The 26,520-nt window shown below is 30.1% G+C and overlaps 1 protein-coding gene across 1 annotated transcript in view; it reads left to right on the forward strand.

The window, feature by feature from the left end:
* LOC142331756 (tripeptidyl-peptidase 2-like) overlaps positions 1 to 8,003 on the forward strand; it is a 79,653-nt gene extending 71,650 nt beyond the window's left edge. Inside the window, exons 8-9 of the mRNA XM_075377821.1 lie at positions 596 to 724; positions 6,676 to 8,003. The gene's annotated coding sequence lies outside the window, so the exon portion shown is untranslated. The remainder of the gene's footprint in view (positions 1 to 595; positions 725 to 6,675) is intronic.
* The last annotated feature ends 18,517 nt before the right edge of the window (positions 8,004 to 26,520 follow it).

Below are 26,520 nucleotides of genomic sequence, written 5' to 3' on the forward strand. Positions count from 1 at the left end.
AGCATACAGGAAAGTTAAGGAAAATTTTGGGGTACATAAATTAAAATCTAATAATGTGTTAAACAAAGATTTACACAAAATTTAAAAATATTAATACGGCATGGTATAATCATATACTATTTATTAATCTTTATTTCTACAGTAACCACAAGCTTATGGCTGCTTACATTTACTCATTGATGATAATGAATTTTGTAGCATAGTTGTAAAAATAGTTTTTGTAAAATGATATGCTTGACCAGTATTCAAGCCCAGACCTACTGATAAAAGTTAACTAATCTGCCATGGAGATCGGCATGAATCTATCCTTGTGTTTATATTTTTGGATATGCAATCTTTACTAAAAACAATTGTCACTTATTCTTAACAAATAACAATATCCACCTAAACTGAACCATACAACAGTACTGTTCTTTAATCACATCTTTTTTATCTTATAATTTGTTTTATTATTACTAATTTATTTTGCGATGACATAATATAATTATATAATGGTATTATTAAGTTCCAGTCAGAATAAAAAAAGATTATTTATCGAATAATAATTAGTTTTTCACATTTTTTTATAAGGTTTTTTCTTTTATCTTATTTAAAGGAGTCTGAGATCTCATTTAATGATAAAGTTTCACCGCAGATTAATCTTAACATGAAAACCACTGAATTTGAAATAAATGATTTACACACTGTGAAGACAGAAGAAAAGATGGAATTTTATCCGGGTCATGTAAGTATTTATAATTATTGGATATTATAACAAACATGAGTTAGTCTCTTGTTAATTTCATTTCTGTGTGTGTATGCGCGCATGCATGTGTTCTGTTATAAAAAAAAATTATTTTTAATTCTCTTTCTATTTAATTAATATCGACTTATTAAGTTGTGTGTGAATGATAAATGGTTAACATTTGAGGGCAAAAGTGTTGTTTTTAAACTTCAGTGATATCTGAAATGCATGTATTTTAACTTTTTGATAGAGTTCTGATTTTAATAAGCGCTGGGTAAACAGGTGGTATTTGCAATCACTTGTCATATTTGAATATTTATCAAGTTAGTAATTAAAACCTAACTTGATTCAGATTCAACAGAGTTGTGACATTTAATTTTATTATTGAAGTGAGAATAAAATAAAATTTAATTCTGTATTTACATTAGGAAAAGTTAACATATTTACCATATTATTACAAATTATATTTTAAGTTAGCACTCTGTGGAGCTGATGCGGCAATACTAAAGAAATCATACTTAGTCACCTGATGCAAAATGTTGTCAATAATTTCAGTTTTTTGTTGTGAACGTTTGCCTTCAGTTATTGATAGTTATTTGAAATCAACTCGTTGACTGCAAAACTTACCCTGGAGCAGACATTGATAGCGACCATAATTTGGTGATAATGAAATGTAGATTGGGGTTTAAAAACCTTGGGGTTTAAAAAAAGAAAAGGTGTCAGATGAATCGGTGGAATTTAGAGAAGCTTGAGGAAGAGGGGGTAAAGAAGATTTTTGAGGAGGACATCGCAAGAGGTCTGAGAAAAAAAGATAAGGTAGAAAATGTAGAAGAAGAATGGGAGAATGTTAAAAAGGAAATTCTTAAATCAGCAGAAGCAAACTTAGGCGGAATAAAGAGAACTGGTAGAAAACCTTGGGTTTCAGACGATATATTGCAGCTGATGGATGAACGTAGAAAATATAAGAATGCTAGTGATGAAGAAAGTAAAAGGAACTATCGGCAATTAAGAAATGCTATAAATAGGAAGTGCAAACTGGCGAAAGAAAAGTGGATTAAAGAAAAGTGTTCAGAAGTGGAAAGAGAAATGAACATTGGTAAAATAGACGGAGCATACAGGAAAGTTAAGGAAAATTTTGGGGTACATAAATTAAAATCTAATAATGTGTTAAACAAAGATGGTACACCAATATATAATACGAAAGGTAAAGTCGATAGATGGGTGGAATATATTGAAGAGTTATACGGAGGAGATGAATTAGAAAATTGTTTTATAGAGGAAGAAGAGGAAGTTGAGGAGGATGAAATGGGAGAAACAATACTGAGATCTGAATTTAAGAGAGCATTAAAAGATTTAAATGGCAGAAAGGCTCCTGGAATAGACGGAATACCTGTAGAATTACTGCGCAGTGCAGGTGAGGAAGCGATTGATAGATTATACAAACTGGTGTGTAATATTTATGAAAAAGGGGAATTTCCATCAGACTTCAAAAAAAGTGTTATAGTTATGATACCAAAGAAAGCAGGGGCAGATAAATGTGAAGAATATAGAACAATTAGTTTAACTAGTCATGCATCAAAAATCTTAACTAGAATTTTATACAGAAGAATTGAGAGGAGAGTGGAAGAAGTGTTAGGAGAAGACCAATTTGGTTTCAGAAAAAGTATAGGGACAAGGGAAGCAATTTTAGGCCTCAGATTAATAGTAGAAGGAAGATTAAAGAAAAACAAACCAACATACTTGGCGTTTATAGACCTAGAAAAGGCTTTCGATAACGTAGATTGGAATATAATGTTCAGCGTTTTAAAAAAATTAGGGTTCAAATACAGAGATAGAAGAACAATTGCTAACATGTACAGGAACCAAACAGCAACAGTAACAATTGAAGAACATAAGAAAGAAGCCGTAATAAGAAAGGGAGTCCGACAAGGATGTTCCCTATCTCCGTTACTTTTTAATCTTTACATGGAACTAGCAGTTAATGATGTTAAAGAACAATTTAGATTCGGAGTAACAGTACAAGGTGAAAAGATAAAGATGCTACGATTTGCTGATGATATAGTAATTCTAGCCGAGAGTAAAAAGGATTTAGAAGAAACAATGAACGGCATAGATGAAGTCCTACGCAAGAACTATCGCATGAAAATAAACAAGAACAAAACAAAAGTAATGAAATGTAGTAGAAATAACAAAGATGGACCGCTGAATGTGAAAATAGGAGGAGAAAAGATTATGGAGGTAGAAGAATTTTGTTATTTGGGAAGTAAAATTACTAAAGATGGACGAAGCAGGAGCGATATAAAATGCCGAATAGCACAAGCTAAACGAGCCTTCAGTAAGAAATATAATTTGTTTACATCAAAAATTAATTTAAATGTCAGGAAAAGATTTTTGAAAGTGTATGTTTGGAGTGTCGCTTTATATGGAAGTCAAACTTGGACAATCGGAATATCTGAGAAGAAAAGAATAGAAGCTTTTGAAATGTGGTGCTATAGGAGAATGTTAAAAATCAGATGGGTGGATAAAGTGACAAATGAAGAGGTATTGCGGCAAATAGATGAAGAAAGAAGCATTTGGAAAAATATAGTTAAAAGAAGAGACAGACTTATAGGCCACATACTAAGGCATCCTGGAATAGTCGCTTTAATATTGGAAGGACAGGTAGAAGGGAAAAATTGTGTAGGCAGGCCACGTTTGGAGTATGTAAAACAAATTGTTGGGGATGTAGGATGTAGAGGGTATACTGAAATGAAATGACTAGCACTAGATAGGGAATCTTGGAGAGCTGCATCAAACCAGTCAAATGACTGAAGACAAAAAAAAAAAATTGATAGTGCAATTTCAAAAATATGATAGTAGGCAGAGGGTTTTATATTTGTACAATATTATAATGTTTTAAAGTGTATATTTAAATATAATCATTTAAAACTTTTTCTAATTTTTGTAACCCTGTAACTTGGTTGCCCAAAGGGATAACACATGTTAGGTCTCTTACAAGAGGCTAACCGTCTAACCAGAACCTGGACCATTCGAGGCTCAGGTCAACCCATGCAAGAATCCCAGAGCCAACTCAGGGGCACCTCAAGGTCTACCCCATGGCTGCAGACATCGCTTCGATTGCCATTCCCAATTTTCCAGGGGGACTGGTGTCCTAGACACCTTGCAGATTTTGCTTCGGTGGCCATTTCCATCTCACCAGATGACTCCATATCCTAGACTCCCCCGCACTGTATGTTATTCTCATGGTTATGAGAATAATACTGAAAAATAATAGTTATAGTATTCAGGCTTTACAGAAATCTGAAAAAGGACCTAAATTACAAAAGGTAGACTAATGGGAACTATGGTAAATAAAGGACACACACCTTTGACCATGAAAAAATTCTTATTTTTTTGCAAGGTGCAGAAATATAATAATGAAGTAAAAGGATTAGTCTATTTTTTCCTTTCCTTAATGAGTATCTTTAATAAATAATTTCACCCACCTTGGGGGCAAAGTTAAGTTATATTTTAACTTACAAGGCAGCCAGGGCCTTGGGTGATGGTTTAAAAGCTTCTCTGGGATAAGATGAATGTATCCTGCAAATTTGAAAGTAATTGGTCAGTTGGTTCTCGCTTGATGCATTAACAACAGACAAACAATATGTATATATATATTGTTTCTGTATATGTATATCTTAGAAGAATCAGTTTCTTTTTTGTTATTGGATTTGTCTGTATTTCCCCCTCTGTACTGATTATGTCAAAGACAAAAGTATAAAAAGTTTACCACCAAGAGTACAGAATTCAATAATGCCTCACTTAAGTATGTTATTATATAAAAGCGCTTTCGAGGGTTTCCCTCATCATCAGTTAATAAAACATATTCTTTTTATAAATCACACATTAAAATTTAAAACTTATAGTTGTAAATATATAAAAACACATAGTCATAATAATTAAAAAGATTAAAAATTTTTTTAATCTTGCACATTGCAGCAACATATCAACAAACAGAATAAATAAAGTCAATTCATATTGACAAATTATTTCGTCAGTAGCACTTTTCAGCAAAAAAGCGGATGATAAATTATTTTATCAAGGGCAATTTTTATCAAGGTAGTTATTGACAAATTATATTGTCAAAAACCAGTAAGGGGGTTAAATAACTATATTAATATCAGAAAATTTACATGATTTATGTTTGGTTAAATTGTAGTTCTAATCTCGCTTGTTAGATCAAATTTTTTTTATATACATGTTATTTCACTTGCTCAGTTTCTTTTTCTTCCATATCTCCATCGTTTTCCAGTATTTTACTTTTTTCTTCTGTCCGGGTAAAAAATATTTCTTCCGTGGTTTTTGTTTTCCTGGAAACAGATATTTTGCAATTCTTTCTCACGTAAATGTTCTTTGTAGTCTTCCTGAATTATTTTCATTTCTTCTGTCTCTCTCAGTTTCTCTAGTCAGTTGTTATTATTTTTTTAGGTTTTTAAAGTGTGCAAATAGTCTGTTAGGGTTCATTCTTTGTAGGGCTGTCAGATCATTCTCTGGTGTTTATAAGTATGAATCGTGTAGACCTATATTTAGAAAATTAATATCTTATTCGATTCTTCTGTTTCTATTTATGAATATGCAATCTTTGCTGAAAAAAAAAATTGTTAACTGAACCAGACAACAGTTCTGTTTTCGTATAACTAAACACAATACGTCAACTTACAAGTAAGGGACTTATTGTGATTCTGAATTACTGAATCATTTTAAACAAATCTTCCCACCAATTTATTTATAATACAATTAAATAATTTTCTTTTACAGAAACAACGTTCCTCTGTCGATAAATTTTCAAATAATACTAATTACAAAAAAGAAGCACAATTGAACTGCATTCTGAACAAAATATACATAAATGTATGCTCAAAATTAATTTTCATTACCGCCTTCAGAATTATGAATTGTCTTTTTATGATTTTTTTATGTTTATATATTTACATTAACATTATTTCATTATTTTATATGAACAATTAATATAGACTTTAATCACTTCAATCTTTTTATCTTTTTTTATTTGTTGAGCTGATGCATCAATGCTAAAGTCATGCTGAGAGTCACCTGACAGAAAATGTTTTCAATGACTTCAGTCTCTTATTGTGAATTTTCACACTCAGTTATCGATAGTGGAGAAGTTTGATTTATAAACTTCAATCCTTTAAATAACCTAAAGGAAAAAATTGCAGCTAGACAAATTTGGGGAACAAGGAGGCCACTGTCCTCTGCTCACAGTAAAAGCTGCTGAAGTCCAAAATTATTGCAATTATTTGGAAGAACAATGTACAATCAGCAGCAAGTACTTTTGTGATAATCTAAAATATAATGCGAAATAGAAGTAAACATCCTGGTTTTCTTTCAAAATGCCTTATTATTGTGCATAAAATGCTTGTTCCCATACAGCTCAAAACTATTCAAAAGTCAGGGTGGGATGTGTTACCACATCGGCCTTACATTCTAAACTTGCACCGATAAACTTTTGTTTGGTTGGTCCTTTCAAAGAGTTTTTATATGACACCGAGTTTATGACAATACGCCGGTCAAGATTGCAGTACAGAAATGTCTTAGACAATGAGGTGAAGAATTTTTTACTACTGGAATAACAAAGCTGACAAAAAATATGCGACAAATACTTAAGTGTCGCTGGGGATTATGTTGAAAAGTATTATTAGTTCCATTGTTATTGAATAAATAATTATCTTTCTACAGTCATTCATTTCTTTAATCATTGAACCCTTGTTTATTAATTTATGGTTTTATGAGAGAAAACAGTCTTTCTTCTGCAATGACCATTTTGTTACATTGAAATTTAAGTGGTGTAATTATAGAAGTTTAATAGTTTAATTTTGGAATAACCGTTTGTTGCATTGAACAATGATTGTTATTGTTTACATTTTTCTTTTATCAATGTTTTTTTTTTACAGATGTAAGTAATACCTGTGTCTACGTGGTTCCAGCAGCATCATCGTACCAACCGCTGTATTCATCTTCATTGCCATTATTTATCGCTGCTATCATTATTAACATCTTCTTTGTCATCATCGTCATTATAAACACCATAATCCAGTTTATAACGTAATCAGAAATATATCGATATGAAAGTGAAGATTGTTGTTTTCGGCACAGGAGGCCAATTAATAATATATTGACAAAGTGTTTTGTTTAGTAAGGTGTGTATACATATGCATGTAAAGTATATATATATTAGAAAAAAATAATGAAATAATAGATGTACAATTTCTCTTAATTAATTATTAATTATTGACTATTTATAGAATGACAACTACTAGAAGAAAAAAAATTGTAGTAAATAGGTAAAAAAAAACACATGGAAAAACAAATTATGTACTTTAAAAAAAAAAATAAAAAAATGTTGTTCAGGCTGAGCCAGTTTGAATTAATAATAGGTAGGCCTGCATTATAAACTTGTTTATTTGAATTTGATGGTGCCAGGTCAAATTCGATTACTGTTGATTATGTAATTCTGTTCAGTAGAAAAAAATCGGATTGATTTATAAAATTTTTAAATTTACATCTGCATAATGTAAAATTATTGATTTTTTTTACAATCTAAGTTGTATTATAAAATTATGTTTAAAATTAGATGCATAAGATTAAATTTAGTATAGAATTTGCAAGATGGTTAAAAAAAAAATAGTGGATAAAATCCACTTAACATAATATTTTGTTTAATTAAGTTCTTAATATTAATTGTAGTAGTGTGTGAAAATTCTGGATTAAATAAATACAATCCAACCCAAGTTATATTTATTATTTTTTTTTAATACGTGTGTATGCATATGTAGAAATCTACGATGTGGGAAATTTTAAGTTGTGGATAATAGATGATAAGAACAGTATTTATGAAATTCTCTGTTATAGAATGTAAAAAAATAAGTGTTATTTATGATTTAGATGTATTAGTTTATAAAATTGTAATATTATTATATAAAAAAAAATTACTGCCATATAATATCTGTGAACGTTTCCATTCGGGCTATCGCATTTGAATATTTTAATTATAATTGGATAATTGTTCGGTTCATCTTTGAAGAACATTTAAATAATTTTGTTGTAACATTTTAAAATCGCAGTAACTAGTAATAAAATACAGCCCTCGATGAGCATAATCTTCTAAAACTTTAAATACAGGTTCAATATTCTGCCTGATGTATGTAGATGAGCCTGATGACAATGTGTCAGTAAATGCTGATTCTGCCGAAATGAGCCTTTGACTGCTTTTGATAAGTCTTGTTGTTCAAATTTTTATCGAACATGGAAAGGAAGTTGTTTTTTAGATTTTACAGTAAATTGAATGATTTCTAATAAGAAACTATTTTCTTGTAAAATCATAATGTAATTGAAATAAAATTTTTAAAATAAAATATGTTTTCTGTTTATCATCAAAATTTTAATGACAGCTCATTAAATTTACTTTTTCTTTTAAAGAACAAAAATTGTTTTACTCCTTAGTCTTCTATCTTATATATCTATTAATATTTAAGAATTAACATGATTCACTCGGGGGAGAAAGCAGGGTAAATAAACTACTATATACTGTGATATTATAATTTTGAAATATATTTTGTAATGGATTGTTATGCGATGCAGTAATGTAGCATAAGGGTTGGAAGTAAATCTTGAACTGTGACTCGTGTTTGGTTCACATGGCCCACCTTTATTCAAATGTGTCATTGGTAGTCTGTTAAATAATCTAAAAATGAGATTCTGGTAGTAGAAAGATAAAATATTCCAAATGAATAAAATAAATCTGTATTTAATCGGTGATATATGTTTTTTTTTATATTGAGTTTAAATATTTTTTAATATGTAATAATGTTGAAAATTCAGTATTTATACAAATATAGTCATTTTTCTTAATTTTTTTTTTTTTTTATTAATTTTATTCCTAGTTCAGAAAAAAACAATTAGTTTTTACTTTAATTTCTTTTTTTGTGCATATTTTCTCCTTTTTTAAATCGATATCTAACTCTGTGATTATGTCTAAATTTTATTAATAAAAATACAAGTATTTTAACACTGACTTCTAACCAAGCTAGGTAATTCCGTTTTATTTTTTTACAATTATCTCCAACAGGACAAAAACTAATTTTTAAAGATTTTTTACAGCAAATACCACATAACAATATCCTTATTGTACAATATACATGAATAAATTATGTTAAATGAATTCAAAGAGATTTTCTGATTTCTTTGTTTGTTTTAAAATAATTTCATAATGTAAACTGTAATTGTAAAATTGAAATACTAGATGGCGCTGAAGTTGTAAAAAAACGTGTTTTTTTGTTTTTTTCACCGGAAAAAATTGTTTTTCGTCTGTATTGCATTTGGAAAAGTCAATCTCAAAAAACAGACAACTTTTATTCAAACAATTTTCTTGTACGACTTAGCATTCCAGAGTTATAGAGTGCTACAATGACAACGCAGCAGTACTATTGTTACTGTAGCCGGGGAGATCGGCATTGTTCAACGACTAGACCGGTTTTGAACACTTGCCCAATTCACAGGTCAAGAATCTTAATAGTAACATTTTCACACTTTCACAAGCTACAGCTCCGAAACGGTAAGTTTGAAAAATAACTTTGAAACGACTGATTTGAAATGTTACTCGTTTAATTAAAACTCATAAATTGGAATTTTTTAATTTCAAAAAGGATCATATGGAAGTTAAAAAAAAAATAATACAAATTTCAGTCATAGACTCATTTCATTTTAAACGTATAATTGTCATATAAATAAATATGTAGACTACAGTGATGGCAAAAATTTGACCTGCGTAATTAAATATATAATTATGTTGTAATTATATAAATAACGAGATAACCATTGTTTTATTAAATGTCATACATAAATGCTATTGTGTGTAAGATATTTTTCTACTACTTTTTTTGTGTTAAAAGTTTATGTTTCTTATGGTATTCTATTTTGTAATAGGTTCAATTCAGTTTAATTTTGTTAAAGGATGTGACATGTAAATAGAGATAATATAGTTATGTAAATAACTAGAAGCCGTTTCTCTTTTATTTGGTATTTTCTAAATATTGATATAAACATAAAAGGTATCAACCGCAATGTATTATTAATTATTTATAAATGCATAGAACACGTGCAGTATGTCATAAATATTTTAAGATTAAATTTAAGTAATTCTTCTAATCTTTCTTGAACAATTTTAACTATTCCTCACCTGAATTGATATAAAATAATTTTTATTTTTTTAGTATATTAATTTGAAGTAAAATTAAGATGTTCATTAAGTAGTAAATAAAAAATCAAATAAAACAATTCTTGTTCTCTTATCTATCATGATGATCTAAGTTCGTGAATTTTTTTTTTAGATAAATAAAGTAATAAATAAATCCAAAAAGCTGTAAAAATTGAATATATGAACTGTATTTTATTATAGAATTAAATAGCTTATTGTGAGTTATATTTTGGTGTAGTTAGGTTATTCAAAACTACTTTGGAGCTAGGCTTTATCGTTTCATGTATTTTTATTCGGTGAGCCTGTATGTTTATTTTTATTTGAGCTAAGATTTCAGAGTATTAAAAATAACTTTAATTTTTCTTAAGCACACACTTCACACACTGGGATATGTTTACCTAGGACAAATTTTTTATTATTATTATTTCTTACATGTTAACGATTATATAATGTGGATTGTACTTTTAACATACACATTTTTGTTTGTTATTACACCTTTTTTTTAAATACAGTTCTTTATTTTTGTTTTTAAATGTTTACAATAAAGCATATGAAATATGTTGTTGCTGCTGCTACTCTGCCTTTTTTCTCACTCTGATAATTTTTCATAAGCAATACAGATATATACAGCTATTATGTATGATAGTATGTAGATTTCTATGTTTATTTATAAGTTATTAAAAATTAAACTTTGCTTCTGTAATTAATGAACTATGTTATGTAAAAATTGATATTTATTTCTTTATATGTCGTAAAAGTAAAAATAAAAACTTTTTCACAAACTTAATTTTTAAAAATTTACAACTATGAATTTACATTTGTTAAATTAATTAGCAGATTACCGTATATATATATATATATTTTTAGTAATTTTTCATTGAAAAATAATTAAAAATACATTTTTATTAAATATATATACATAATTTTTTTTTTGTTTTTTTAAATTATTTATTATATTAAAATATAATTGTATAAAAAAAAAAATTTCTTTTAATAAATTGTTTATAAAATTAAACACAATTTTATTATCATTATACCTTCTTCTAAAAAAAAATATTTTTATTAAAATTAAGAATGTTTATTATTTTGATTTAAAAAAATAAGTTAATGTAAAATAATTTTTTTTTTACTTAACCGTTCATTGATGTATGTAAAAACTCAATGTTTGAGTCACATGATTTAACAATGAAAATTTAAATATATCAAATTTCCATCTCTGATGCACCAGTATATACGAGACCTGACTTAGTACTGTCTGACTACTGTTTGTTTTAATCTCTGCAGACACTAAAACATGTTCATTCAGAAAGCACTTTAGTCTACAGCGAGAGGATTTCAATTTTTACGTCAGAGATGACAAAAGATGATATATCAAAATGGCACGTAATTGGTTAATACAAATTGTTATTAAAACAAAATGAAATCAAACCGTTTTTGAAATAGCTCAGGTGATGAACAAGAGAAAAAATATTAAAAATAAAAAAAACTTGACTGCCAAAAAAAAACGTCGCTGACAAACATTGCCCTTTAATATAAGATAAATTACTAATAAAGGATAATAAATAAGCGTCCGAGTGACAATTTTGTAATTTTTTTTTAAACTTATTTAAACAGAAGTAAATTAATAAAATTTACTACCATAATTCAGTCATTTAATATCACAGCAGATCATAAAACTACTATTTTTGATTCAAATAAATCGATACTTAAAATGCTATTATCAATTTAGAATCATATGTATGATTCTTTATGGTCTTGTAGTTACAAGTAAACAATATACACATATTTATATAGCTTATGACACTTCCGGTAATGTAAGGATTACAATGCCGGGTCATACATCTAAATCGGTTCAGCCATTCAGCCGCTATGGTGGAATAAACATACATACGTACACCCTAAATTCATTACACTCCTTTTTTGGGCAGTTGTATAAAAAATGGGCCTTACAGAAGAGATTGTAGTTTAAGCAAGGGGAAGCTGCACAAACTGTGGAAAAGTAATGTTTTATGTATGATGGATCAAAAAGGACTACGAGCTGCTGTCATCAAGTCAAACAACCGATTTAATCTTTGCTGTCAAAAAATGGAAATTTTAAGCTAAAAATAGTGAGCAGAATTGGTCGATAGGAAAGGTAACAGCTTTTATCAACACTGAACCCAACACATCATTAGTGACCCATCAAAAATTGAGAAAGCTTAACTGTAAGTTTTGATGCACCACTATATACGAGACCTGACTTGGTACTTGACCGACTACCGTTTGTTTTAATCTCCGCAGACACTAAAACAAGTTCATTCAGAAAACACGTTAGTCTACAGCGAGAGGATTTCAATTTTTACGTCAGAGAAGACAAAAGGTGGTATATCAAAACTGCACATAATTGGTTTTAATAAATTTTACGTGAAACAAAAAACCTTTTTGACCTTTGTGTTAAGATAAAAAACTTTGTATATATAATCAAAATAATTGATTGACATCTCCTTAATAAACTATTTTATTTGTCAAAAAGACAGGCCTTCAAGGGACTGGTCATGCGATCGTCACATACAAATGCGTCGACTATAACTCCACAATTTATAGTCGCCTAGGTAACTTGCAGGTTGTGAATAACTGTCACCAGGAGGCCGGGGGTTATGTGCGTTTGAGCACTTATCACATCGTTGGAAGGCGTAGTGAGCCAAGACAGCACTGACCTTCAACTACGGTAAGACAGGTCATTTAGCTGAGTTGTGTAAGACGGATTAATATTTAAACCGATGACCACACATTCATCGTTGTATATCCCACCCTACAGGTAACATCCAAAGCCCTCTAACATTTCTTCATTAACAGTATCATCAGATAGGAAAGGTGATAAAATTTAAAACAATGACAACAAACATTTCCCATTAAATATCTTGCCCTACATTTAACATTCAACGGTCTTTAAAATTACTTTACAAAATGTGTTATCAGAATAGAAAACCGATATATTTAACAAATGACAAAAAAAATTCACCATTCAATATGACAACCTGCAACAATTAACGACCTGTAAGATTATTTCAGTAAAAATGTTATCAGAATAGGAAAGCCGATAATATTTCAACGAATGAAAACATATTCAGCTGCCAGTATCTCGTTTTATATTTAACATTCAACGCCATCCAACATTACTTTATTAACAGTATTATCAGAATAGGAAAGCCGAAATTATTTAAACAAATCACAATACACATTCACCCTTTAGTATCTCGCTTTACATTTAACATTCAACGCCACCAAACATTACCTTAGTAACAGTGTTATCAGAATAGGAAAGCTGGTAATATTTAAACATATGACAGATCTTATTCACCTTTCAGTATCTCGTATTACATTTAACAATAATCGCCATCCAATAATAACTTACTAACATTGTTATCAGAATAAGAAAGCCGTTAATATTTAAACCAGTGACAACACACATTCACCTTTCAGTATCTCGCTTTATATTTAACATTCATCGCCATCCAATAGTGAATTAGTAAGAGTAAGTAAGAGTGTTATCAGAATACGGAATTTGATAATATTTCAACCAATTACTACACACTATCACCTTTCAGTTAACATTAATTACAGTTAACATTCATCACCACTCATAGTAACCTAGTAAGAGTTATCAGAATAGGAAAGACGATAATATTTGACCATATGACAACACATGTTCACCTTTCAGAATCTCAATTTAAATTGAACAATCATCGTTATCCAATAGTAAAGTAGTAACAGTGTTTTGAGAATTAGAAAGCCGGTAATATTTGAAAAATGACAACACACTTTCCCCTTTCAGTATCTTTCTTCACACTGAATATTCATCGCCTTCCATTAATAACTCAGTAAGAGTGTTATCAGAATACAGAAGTCAATAATATTTATACCAATGACTACACAAATTCACCTTTCAGTATTTCATCTTACATTGAACATTCATCGCTATCCAATAGTATAATAGTAACATTGTTTTCAGAATAAGAAAGCCGGTAGTATTTGAACAAATGAAAACACACAATCACCTTCAGTATCTCGCTTTTAAGTTTTAATTACAATAACTTTGTTGTAAACTAATAAAAGCGTTAATTTTATTATTAAATCTTTTTAGAGAATTTAATTTTGAGAAAATTGATGAAATAAGATTTATGAAGAAAAAATTATAAAAAAACCTTAAAAAAATGTTATGGATTTATAAAAATAATAAACAGTTGTTTTCAGTACACTAAATTAAAAATAAAATACTTTTTATTTACTTTTAAAAAGATACTCGTTGTGATTTATAGTTTTTTTTCATTTAAAATAAATATTCGAAAATTCCACCATTGACATCGATGCGCTTTTCCACTCATTTCCTTACATTTTCTGTCGCTAATCTAATGATATCTTCGCGGTCGTTGATGAGGGCAGTAGCCAGTTCATCTCACACTTCTACTTTTTGGATTTACTTCGCTTTTCATTGATCGCTATTAACAATAATCTGAGGGAGTAATGTACGATAATCTAGGTGGCAGATTTACAGGTCTTCTACTTCCCGTAAACTTTTAATGTGTCTTATCTCATTCGTTAAATGTGATGGTGCTCCATCATGGTTGTAAATTTTAATTCGTTTCACGTATGAGAAATTTTCAAGCGGTGTAAGAAATTAATTTTTTTTAAATTATATATAATTTCTCGCCGTTACACGTTGTTCTAGTATGAAAGAGCTTGTTAATTGCCACACCAAACTTTCACTGAAAATTATTATTGGAAATTTAACTCGACTATAATATGTAAGTTATCTTCAGACCAAACCACCAAAAAGGTGGTAAAACGAAAGCCTGCTAAGAAGGCTGTGGCCAAACCGGCTCCGGCGGGGAAGGCCAAGACTGCTCCGGCTGGGAAGGCCAAGCAGGCAGTTAAGAAAACCGCGGCCCCTGAGGCCCCGCGCCCCACCAAAAGGCGCCTCCAGCGGCAAACCCAAACCGGCTACCCCGAAGGAGAGTACCGGCATGGATTTCCTGTCACAAATGACGGTGAGGGATGTCCTGCCAGATATTATGATGGTCTTGCCACGCCTGCTCCAGGCATAATCTCTCAAGGACTGTATTCAGTCCTTAATAGAGTTTGGCTTTGGGAATGCGCGTTTTTTTTCTCGCGTGTGTGTGTTCTGTTTCTTTTGTTACAAATACGTGAGAGACGTGTGTGTGGAGCGATTCGTGCCCACTTGGTCTTGGTCGTTGGATCACCGAAATAGAGAGGGAAACGCCTTTCCTTTTAATCCCGCCATCCCAAAATATAAATTCCTTTTTTTTCGTGTGTGTGTTCTGTTTCTTTTGTTACAGAAACCCACAACAGCCACCACAACAAACATAAATGGTTTCTTCACTGCGTAACTACCATTCAGATAATACTTCAGAAGACGAATGAGGATGACATGTATGAGTGTAAATGAAGTGTAGTCTTGTACATTGTCAGTTCGACCATTCCTGAGATGTGTAGTTAATTTACGTTCCCGTCTAGATAGCGCTATAGATATAGAAGGGAAAGTATTACAATCGGTCCAATTTGAACATAAGCGGTTTTCGTTCACATAAAACAAGTTGTAAAGTATCCTTTAAAGAAGATAATTCGAGGGTGCTTCAGCTACTTCGGACTTAAAACTTTAATACCCATCACTGGGATGATGAAAGTGAAATGTACAGACTATTATTGGAAATTAGGGCTCTACCAGAACTTTGGTTGGTGAACTCTGCTCACCAACCATATTAATTTGAACCAATATCTGTTTCGGTTCCGCCTGGCAGCTGATGACCTGTGCGTCTGTGGGGAGGTCCAGTCAAATGAACACCTGATGTTTGACTGCCCTGCTCTTCGGGGGAGCCACCCTGGAACTTAGAAGTCAAGGGGAAACTGACCACTCACAAGCGGTGAGTCAATGTGGCGAGAGCCACACTGTCGGACCGTGTGGGAGTTTCTTGATGGGGTTGTGCTATGTTCAACCGACATCAGTAGTTTACTTAAGGGAAGACTCCTACCACACTGCTGTCATAAGCTAACCTAGAAATATATGGCTAACCACAGCCAATTAAGGCTCCAAGTACTTTAATATGGTGGACAGGTACTTTCTGGTATTCAGCGACCTAGGCGTGGCAGCAAATTAATGTCTAGACAAAGTAAATTTTAATTTATGGATGTCATATATATTTTTAGTAATTGACGGGATGCGCCTACCCATTTTAGTAAATATACGACAAGTGAGCATTTGAGACACATAAGCCGGTGGTGTATGGCACCACGCTTAGTCTGCTCACGCTGTTAGGTAAGTTCAAGGAGCTATTTAGAACACTAGTCGCTAAACTGTTTCAAGGCTCTGTAGCTGTTTGTGGCACAGACATTCAATCTTATGATCTAGGGTGACCAAATTGGGTGGTGGCAGGAGAAATGCCAAGCAAACCAAAACCAAATCTACCAGAACTTTAAAAACTTGCAGATTTACTTGGAGTCAAAAACACTGTTTTTCAACAAGATTTGGCTCGCTGCCACTCATCAAAAAAAGTTAAGTTTTCATATCTAAAAAAGAAATTCAGTGTTTAGACTGGCCTGGAAATTTACCAGACCTGAACCCGATTGAAAATTTGTGGGTAATTATGAAGAAAAGACTGAAAAAAATTGACTGCATTAGCAAAGAGAAGATGATTTGTCCTGTGATAAAGGTGTGGTTTCACGATCAAGAAATATGTAAAAAAAATACTTATAGGTTCAATGCTTAAAAGAATTGAAATGGCTATTAAAAAGCAAGAAGGACATATTAAAAAATACCACAATAAATACTGAACATTCTTTATATGTAATAAATGTAATTATTTTTGAAAATATATTCTTGTTCTTATTAATTTGTACAAGACTGTGTAGCATTACATTCAAAGAAAGCAGCTTATATAACAGGGTTATAACTCAGGGTTTTTTTCTAGTCTCATTCATGATAAATAATGAGATAAATAATAAAAGACAATAAATTATGTACCCCTATCAATTGTAAAACAATACTTTATATATTATATTATTTCACTCATCAAGGGATGTATTAAGGATTAATGTTTCAAACAGATTGTATTAAAGCTGTAATTATTTTTAATGACAGGAATTATCTGTGCTGAATTATTATATAAAATACAATAGGGTAAATCTTTATAAGAGTCCATGATTGGCACTAGAGAGCTCATGCGATTTTTCATTATTGATCTAATAAACAAATGAATATAAATGTTTATTGAAAATTTTTCTGTAAAATTAGAAAATTATTAATTTGTTATATCTAATCCTGTAGGAAGGTGTAATTAGATTATTTTTCTCCCGATTAAGAAATATAATTGAGATATATTTTACATTATAATAACTGCTTACATATTATTCAAAGGATAATATCCTTTGAATATTAAAATTTGCAGATTTTAATATTCATAATTAATTATATTAATTTCTAACATTTTTTTTATGCACACCAAAGAATTTTTATTTTTTAGTAACAGTCTTTAACTTTTTAAAATACAAATTTATATTTTACATGCCATTTATGGTAATATGCATACAACAAACCCATAATGATTTTTTTTTTAATTTGATTACGTACTCCACTGTCAAAAAAATACTGGGTACTGTGAAAAAAGTACAGGATTGTACTGGTAATTGTCATAAAATGCACAAGTTTTATTTATTCATCAATATTTATTTTATCGCCTTCAAAGTAGGCCCCATTTGATGTAACACACATATGCCACCATTTTTTCTAGCCTTTGAAACACTTTTTATAGGCGCTTACCAGTATGGCCTTCAGCTTCTTTCATGAATTTTGCTTTATGGCTTCAATCGAGTCAAAATGGGTGCCTGGAAGCGGCAATTTTAACTTCGGGAACAGACAGAAGTCACATGGGGGCAAATCTGGTGATTCCAGTGGTTGATCGATGGTATATATAGCAAACTCGTAGACCCATGTCTCGTCAACAGTTATGATGCGTTCCATGAATGTGGGATCAGAATTGGCGACATTCAGCATGTCTAAAGAGACTGGCTCACGGTATTGTTTTTGAAGAAAATTCAGCTCTTTTGGAACAAGATGTGCAGCGACGCATCTCATGCCCAAAATATCCACCAAAATCGAACGAACAGACTCGTGAGAGATGTTATCTATAATATTTATGAATGGATAGATGGATGAAAAATGAAGTAATAAAAATAGTAAAGAAGAATAGAACTTAAATGAAACCAGAATAGGAAAGCAAACTATTAGGACTTTCAGGAGAATAAAGGTTAATTAAAACAGTGTCAGAAGGAAAATCCAAAGAAGACAGGATGAATAAGAGTAAATATTGTGGATAATATGAAAGGAAATAATGCTAACAGCAACTCAAAAAATATACTAGAAGTAGATGGAAATGGAGTTGAACAAGAAGGGGCAACGGATTATTTCAAGGTAGATAACCAAATATTGATATGATTGAATACCTGCTTTGTGACCTTTTGTAAAGAATTAGTAATCGAAAAGAACAGAATAATTTTTCTATTGATATGCAAACATTTTTTTTCTTGAGTCATCAGTCATTTGACTTGCTTAATACTATGCTACATCCCTTCCAATTCTGTGCTAATATTATAACCTGAATAGAAGCTCTACCTGAAGTAGAGCAATAAATATTGCTCTACTTCCTAGGACCTCATTTATTTGTTTTACAAATTCCAATCTTTATCTTCCTATTTAAAATTTACCATACAAACATCTTTCCAGTATCAAATTAACCAAACTTGAATGTCTTTCTAACAATTTTCTTCATCTGTTTATAAGATTCTACTGCACATTTCTCCATCCCTCTTATTTGTCTTAAGATACCTTGATTTTATACTTTATCAACCCACTGAATTTTCAACTTCCTTCATTAACATGATTTTAAAAAAGCCTCTTTTTTCACTTTTATTTTCTTCATCTTTCACTAGCACAAAATGTTTTGCTCCTTACAAATTTTTAAAAATATATATTTAATTTTTAAACATAATATGATATTATATGATATTACATGATATTATATTTAATAATATCAGACTTTTATTGCCATGAAAGATCTGTTTGGTTGTACCAGTCTGCTTTTGGCATCCATCATACTTATACAACCTCTTTAAAGCTGAATATCTCTCCTAGCAATAAATTCAAGTCATTCAGAATTTTTTGTAAGCTAATTTTGGTCTCTACCAAAAGAAGAAAATCATCAGTGAATCTTAAAATTAACTTTTTCTTCTTTTATTTATTCAATTCTTAAATTTATTATTTTTTTATATGAATTCTTAAATTCCTGTATTGTTTCTTCTATATATACAAGTTTATAAGCACTGGATAAACATTCTTTTATCTCCTTATCTCCTTTATCGTAAATCAAAGCTAACCTTTTTTCATCTTCTACACTTATTGATGCTATTTGATTCTTGTAAAGTCTTCTTTTCATATATTTCAGTTATATTTTTATTAAAATTTAATTTCTTTTAGATTCTACATAATCAAATACTACCTTCTACATATAGGTGTCATGCATTCTACAATTATTTAAGAGCCAAAACGCTTTACTGAGATTATTTTAGTATTTTTAATTAACAAATAAATTTATTTTAGTCATCTGTAAATAAATTTATAATTTTAAAATTATTTATAGAGTAATAGATTTTATGAATAAACAAAAATAAATTAATCCAGCACATAAATTGATACCACCAGGATTCAAATACTCTTTCTCTCTCTCTATCTATCTATCTATATACCCCTCTACCTGTCAAAGAGATCTCTTTGAGAGATGTCATGCTCAGACAAAGCTGCACACATATATTTATATGTACTGAGATAGAATAACGTACTGTTTCGTACATTATATATAACAGTACAATAGAGACTATAACATGATATTTACTGTTAATATTCTGGCAAGGACGAATAAACGATATTGTTCCATTAATGTAATATAGATTATGGTATAATAATCAGTGTATCCCAAACCAATTTACTGACAATATCTAATTAAAGATATGGGTTTACACAACTGTAATTATCAACAGTTAATTTCCAGATTACATAAATACACCAAAATTAATTTTTTATAAAAAATAAAAAATAACCTCCAAAGAAATAAGCAGCAAAATTTGTTTAAATATTTAGTTTTGTTTTCTAAATGTCTACATCAACCAACCACCCAGATATGTTTATAAATAAAAAAATATTTTAATCATTGTTTGTATGAGCATTGCAGTACATTAATACAATAGATATATTTAAAAAAAAAAAATTAACTTTTTAAATAATTATCTATACCAAATTTAATAAATACAACATTTTGAAAATTTAAATCATTATGTTTTTATTCGCTCATGAAACTATCTTCAGTGACTGATGCAGCGATTTAAAAATGAATGATTTTAGTTGATTTTAATGTTCACCTTTTTTTTAAGTTAGGCAGACATCAATTATGAATGTAGTTGACAAATGAGTTTGATTTGAATTACATATATATATATATATATATATATATATATATATATATAAAATGTAGCACATTATTATTGTACATCTCTTTGTATTTACATACTTGACAAAGTTCAAGTAAATTCTTTTATCGATAAAATGATTGGAAAATGTTGACTATTGTATCTTGTTGACTATATATTGTAGCTCTAAATGTTTCTTTGTATCTTTATTTAAAGCTGCATATCATTTGAGAAGTATAGAAAATTAAATTTAATAGGAAATTTCAATTAGAGACGTTTAGTTTATATATAAACTAAATGTAAAAATACAGTATTGATGTGATGACTATTTTTTTATTGTTTTTAAAGAGCTTGTTTGAATATGAATAAGTACAAGCAATCTTTTATATTTGTTTAAATCACAATCACTTGTGAAATTGAAATAAACTGTCTGATATTTATTTCATGGAAATCAGTACAATTGTTCTGAAGGTAAAAATACTAACTTATCCAAGCTAATTTTAAGAGAATAGTCTCAGAAACGTTGGATAATAGAACCTTTATTTTAAAATACTTATGTATTGATAATTATGAATCAAAGTACTTACGAACAGTTTATGGACAATATAAGAGTAATCAATTTTAGTGTATGACACACAAAAATAAATAAATAAAATAACTGCCCGTGCAGATCATTTTTTGTAATTACTAGATGTACTATTTAACGAATAACAGAAAGAATTTAGTCCAGCAGTTTCCTGAAAGGATCGATGAAAGATATACAGAAAGTTTGATCAGAAAAAATATTATTAAATACAAAATAATTAATAGTTCTGTCTACATTAATATATAAAAATAAGAATAATATGGACATAGCAATGTAATGAAAATAAATAAAATCATTGGAGAAAAAATTAAAATTTTGAAGGTATTAATAAATATTTGGATGCAAATTTAAGTAGATGTAAGTAAATATTGATATGAAAAATTCAAATTTATGTAATTAGTATTATTTAAAAATTCACCTACTCAGTAATATTGTTCATATAAAAAGAAAATTTTAATTTAAAAAAAATTACTTGACAAATTTTGTTAGATTTCTGAATAATTTATTAAAAATAGAAACTGATAAATAAGACCCTTTCTTGTATGTATAATGTTTTATACTATATAACATCAAAATAATTTGATTGTCTAATTTAATACATGAACGTAAATATTGTTAGTTTCCTTTTTTAGATAGTATTATTTTTTTTTTTTTTTTTTTGAGGAAGGCTATTGGCTATATATAAGGTTACATATATTGGCACCAAACAAATATTGGACATCCAATTTTTGAATTCTAAAAACTTATTCCAACATTTTTAAATAATCTCAAGAAGCAATACTATATCATACACAGGCATGTTAATCTTGAATGATGATGGCAAATTTAGTTATAGACTAAGATGCTTCAGAGAGAAACAATATGGTTTGACCATGTTGCAAACGAAATCATATAATTGGCACTTGAAAATTTATCATCTGATGAGTAACCTAAAAATCTTATTTTATGATTCTAAATGTGATTCGTTTGGAAAAAGCAACATAAAAACTAGTTTATTAATTCATCTTATATGGGAATGTGGAATAAAAATTATGTTGCATATGAAAAATACTAAGCCTGACTGGGATCTCATAAAAACTGCAGGCGCTAGCTCTCCACCATTCAGTTCAGCAACTATAATTCAGTTTAAAATTGAAACAGTTCTCCTTTGCCTTAAAATTGAAACCTCCGCTTTAAACTTCATCAAAATAACTTAACTTTCATCAGTAAACTTAATTTTTTTTTTAATTTTTACCATGTATCTAAATATGAAATAAAAATGATAAGAAATAGAACAGCAAAATTTTGATACATAGCTGTTAAATCAATTGGCATATATGACTAATTTGTTATACTATTTATTCAAAATTGAATAGGTTAACTAATTAAAGCAGACAGACTAAACCTTCATAATTTTAGTTACTTAAATATAAAGGGATATCAAGAGAACAAGACAAAGGAAAGGGAATGTGGAAAGGAATAAAAATGATGGGATATTCTGGAAAAGTAGATTTTTAAAAAATGTTAAATTAATTCTAACAACATTACCTATTCAAAAAAACAAAGTACTTGAGTTCATAGATTATACATGCATATGAGGATTCTTTATAATTGACTAGGAAGTCAAGAAGTGAAATATAACTTTACTCTCACAATTAATTAATGATATTTGATTGTACTGTAATCTACAATGACAATATCAAGTCTTGTACTTGAATAAACAAAAATAAACACATATATACATGCTTAAATATATATATGATAACATGCAACTAAAAAAAGCCAGTTCAAAAAAAATGACAGCTATTCTCACCAAGAAAAAACTTCCCTCGCCAGGCTTTCTTCATAAAACCAAGTATAATTTTGCTTATCAAAGAATGTTAATCTCATTGACATGTAAATGATACTCAATCCTACAAGCAATATCTTTACTCTGTTAACAATATCGAACATCATTACTCTTAGAAAATTAGTTTGATTGATATCTATTGTAAAGTGGGATTAGAAAACCTCTTTAGTATATAGTTAATATATTCAATGTATGTTGTTTGTTTATTTTACATATTTTATTTTTAGTGCGTTTATAATTTCATATTGTTCAAACATGTGTATCAGAGTGATATACATGGTCAGAGCTAGCCTTTCTATCCAGAAAATTGATACCAATTATATTTTAACAATAATGGCTTCCCAATAGGAGCCGTAACTCCTAACTGAGGAGGCCATCATTCTATTGTTTAGTTCACATATCCTGGCTTGAGAATCTACATGTAACAAGTTACTTACTCTCATTATATGAACAAGTGACAGCTAGTTACAGGACCCATATCAAGAAAACTGCTCTGGATATCAGATGACTTCCAAAATATCTTATATATTGATCAGTAAAATTGTACAAATATGTTGATTCTTAGTTATTATATACATGTTAAAATGTTTGAATGGATGTCATCCTCTGAAGTAATACATTACAGTGGTTCCGGAGGCTAAACAGAAAAAGAAGAGAAGAGATGACGGGATGTCTTGTTTCTGTAAGATGATTTTCAAAAGATTATTCTGTTATTGTGTCAAGTGCATGAATATTTCTGTTTTTGTATTTAAGGGTGAATATACATCCAATCTAGCTAATGGAGAATTTAGTGTAATCACTAGAATTTAAATTAAATGTACCCGGATTCTTTTGTTATCAGAGCGTAATCTGTTATTTAAAAATACTTGTTTTGTCAAACTAAAAAATAATAATAGTAAATTCTTCAATTAGATTCACAAATTATTTGAATTTTATTTTATATTAACCACAACTTATATCTATTTCTATGTAATTTTTTTTAAGAAAAAACGTTTTCAAGAAAGAAAATTTTATACAATAAAATTGGTATATTATTAAAGAATCTCTGTATTTTTAATTTATTTTAATTTTTCTAATAAAGGAAAAAAATAAAATCAATAGTTATATGTTAACTTTTACAGTTTACTGAACTGTAAGAAATAATAAATTAAATGCAGAAAGAAAAACATATTGAGGCTAATATTAAATAAATGTACATAAGTAACAGAGGAATAAGCTTTTTTTTTAAAGTTCTTCTTCCAGGAAAAATATTAATATTACTGCATAGAAAATTATTTACAATGAATACATTATTTGTAATATCTACTGAACAAAAGAATACACATATATATAAAAAAAAAGGAAATAAAACAATCTTCTTTAAGCAAAAATATGTAAAGCCGCTGTCTTATAGATGAGACCGCAGTTCCTTAGGTATGCATCCACCATTCTGAGGAGGTATCGAGAACACGTAGAATGAATTCTCCATATCCCGAAGCAAGTCGTTCCATTGTGAGAGTTGAACTCGTTTTTCACGTCCAACGAAACAAGAAGGACCACATGGCGCGAAAAATATTTGTGGCCTCTGCTCGCCGACGCACTGCCTCAACAACCTCGAACTGCATCCAGGGTCGACCGACCCTGCTGAAAACCGTACTGGTAGGATGATAGACCACCTCCTGATTCATCGCCGCAACCAATCTCTTACTTAATAGTTCTCTAAAACCCCTTAATAAGACATTCTCAGCGCAACCCCATAATCTCCTGCGTCCATCAGTAAACGGGTCACTTCCAGTGCCTCGGCTTCCCGTGGGGGATAGAGGCGACACATGCAGAAGCGATCAGTCGCATGGTCTAAGGAACCACGGCTTCAGCACCAATGGCCTCCCGGTGGTTATGTTCCCAGGGATTGCCGCCCCTGAGGAGATCTTTCCTGTGAATCTCTTTTCATCAATTTTATTTTTTCACCAGCCGTGGAGCCTCTGGGCGCTCCCGTGCACCGTCTAGGACTCTAAACGAGATGCATTGGTGGTCTCTGACAGTGCAAGACTCTCCAGTCTTTGACGAGCGTGACCAGCTCTTTGATGAGACGAGTGAAATAACGAGAATGGTCTTTCTTTGGATATCCTATCTGAAGACCGAGAACGTCATCATGTTCCCTAAATTGAGGACTGCGAGTCCAGTATGTGCTGCCACATCCAGAATGTATTTCCCTCTTGAGTCATTATGCTCCATACCCCACTCCACAGCCTGAAGTTGAAGTAACCAGCTACCACCACCTCACCAGCAGCAGCAAGGACAACATCAGTGCGTTCAACAATCCACAAGCCAGATCCCATACCCATGGAACCTGAAACACTGAGGGAATTGTGCTCTAGACCTAATCTGGCAGTACACCCAGCCAATCTTTTTCATAGACTGGCTGAGTAATCTGAAAGCAGCCTTCTTGCCAATCTCTATAATGACTACCTTCTGCTTCCTGACATTAGTATTTGTAATGCTAACCCTTCAGTTTCCTATATCTCCAAGATCTCTTCTTAGTACTGCTTCCACATCCTCCCTTCTTTGTCACACAGTTCAAATCTCGGATCTCGGATCTCCAGGGTCTCCTGTGGTTCCAGATTGCAGGCAACACCTTCTCTGAGTACAGCCTTTAGGACACACTGAATGTTCAATTGTCTTTGGTGCTGCTCCCAAACTCAATTAGAACGTCTCCTGCTCTGGCCTTTCTTATTCCACCTCACTCTCTTCCAGTTTCACCTCCTTCCAGATTGACTGAGGGTTTCAGCATAAGTTCTCCCCTCAATCTTTTTTATGAGGATCACTTTTTTAAGAATCTTCCTCTTTTTCTTGTTATTGCTGCTCTGGGTGCTGCCTCTGGGAGGTTTTTATTGCTCCTTTGCAGCCTCTTTATCTTCAGAGTTTTGCTCCTTCTTTTTGCTCTTCTTACTTTCCATGCATGTACATAATTCCACTTGTGGATCGTTTCAGTTTAAATGGGTGTCCAATTAATAATAATTTTAATAGTAAAAACAACAACAATAATAATATACCATTATTAAACAGAAGAGAAATTAAATATATCACAAGACCTTCAGAAATGAGAAATATTTAATATTTGCAATAAAATCCTACTCCATAAAATTAGCATAATCATTAAATAAGAAAAGAAACAAAAAATAAATGATTGTAATTCTACAGATCATAATACAGATAAATATGAAATAATATATTTTTTAAATAATAAAACTAAAATTTTACATCAGATCCAATTCGAATTAGTTTTGTCGAATAAATATTTATGCAGGAAATAATAATATAGAAAATCAAAGTAAATATGTAACAAAATAAATAAAATTTTAAAAATAATACATTAAGTTTCAAATTTTATAGTTTTTTATACCTGTAACCATACAAGATTCACAGTCACACCAAAAAAAGTTATTAATATTTTGATTTGCTATTTTAAAAAGTTAGTTTGTAAATAAAGAATTCAGAGTTCAAAATCTTACCTTGTATTGTACATATGATTTAATTAAATTTTTTTAAACTTTGTGATGTGTGTTATGTCTTTTAATAAGTGGGTTATTAAGTAGTATTAGGTATGTGCTAACTGTTAGTATGCAGTTATGATTATT

The sequence above is a fragment of the Lycorma delicatula genome, chromosome 10 (genome assembly GCF_047948215.1).
Source record: "Lycorma delicatula isolate Av1 chromosome 10, ASM4794821v1, whole genome shotgun sequence".
Taxonomy (NCBI): Eukaryota; Metazoa; Arthropoda; class Insecta; order Hemiptera; family Fulgoridae; genus Lycorma; species Lycorma delicatula.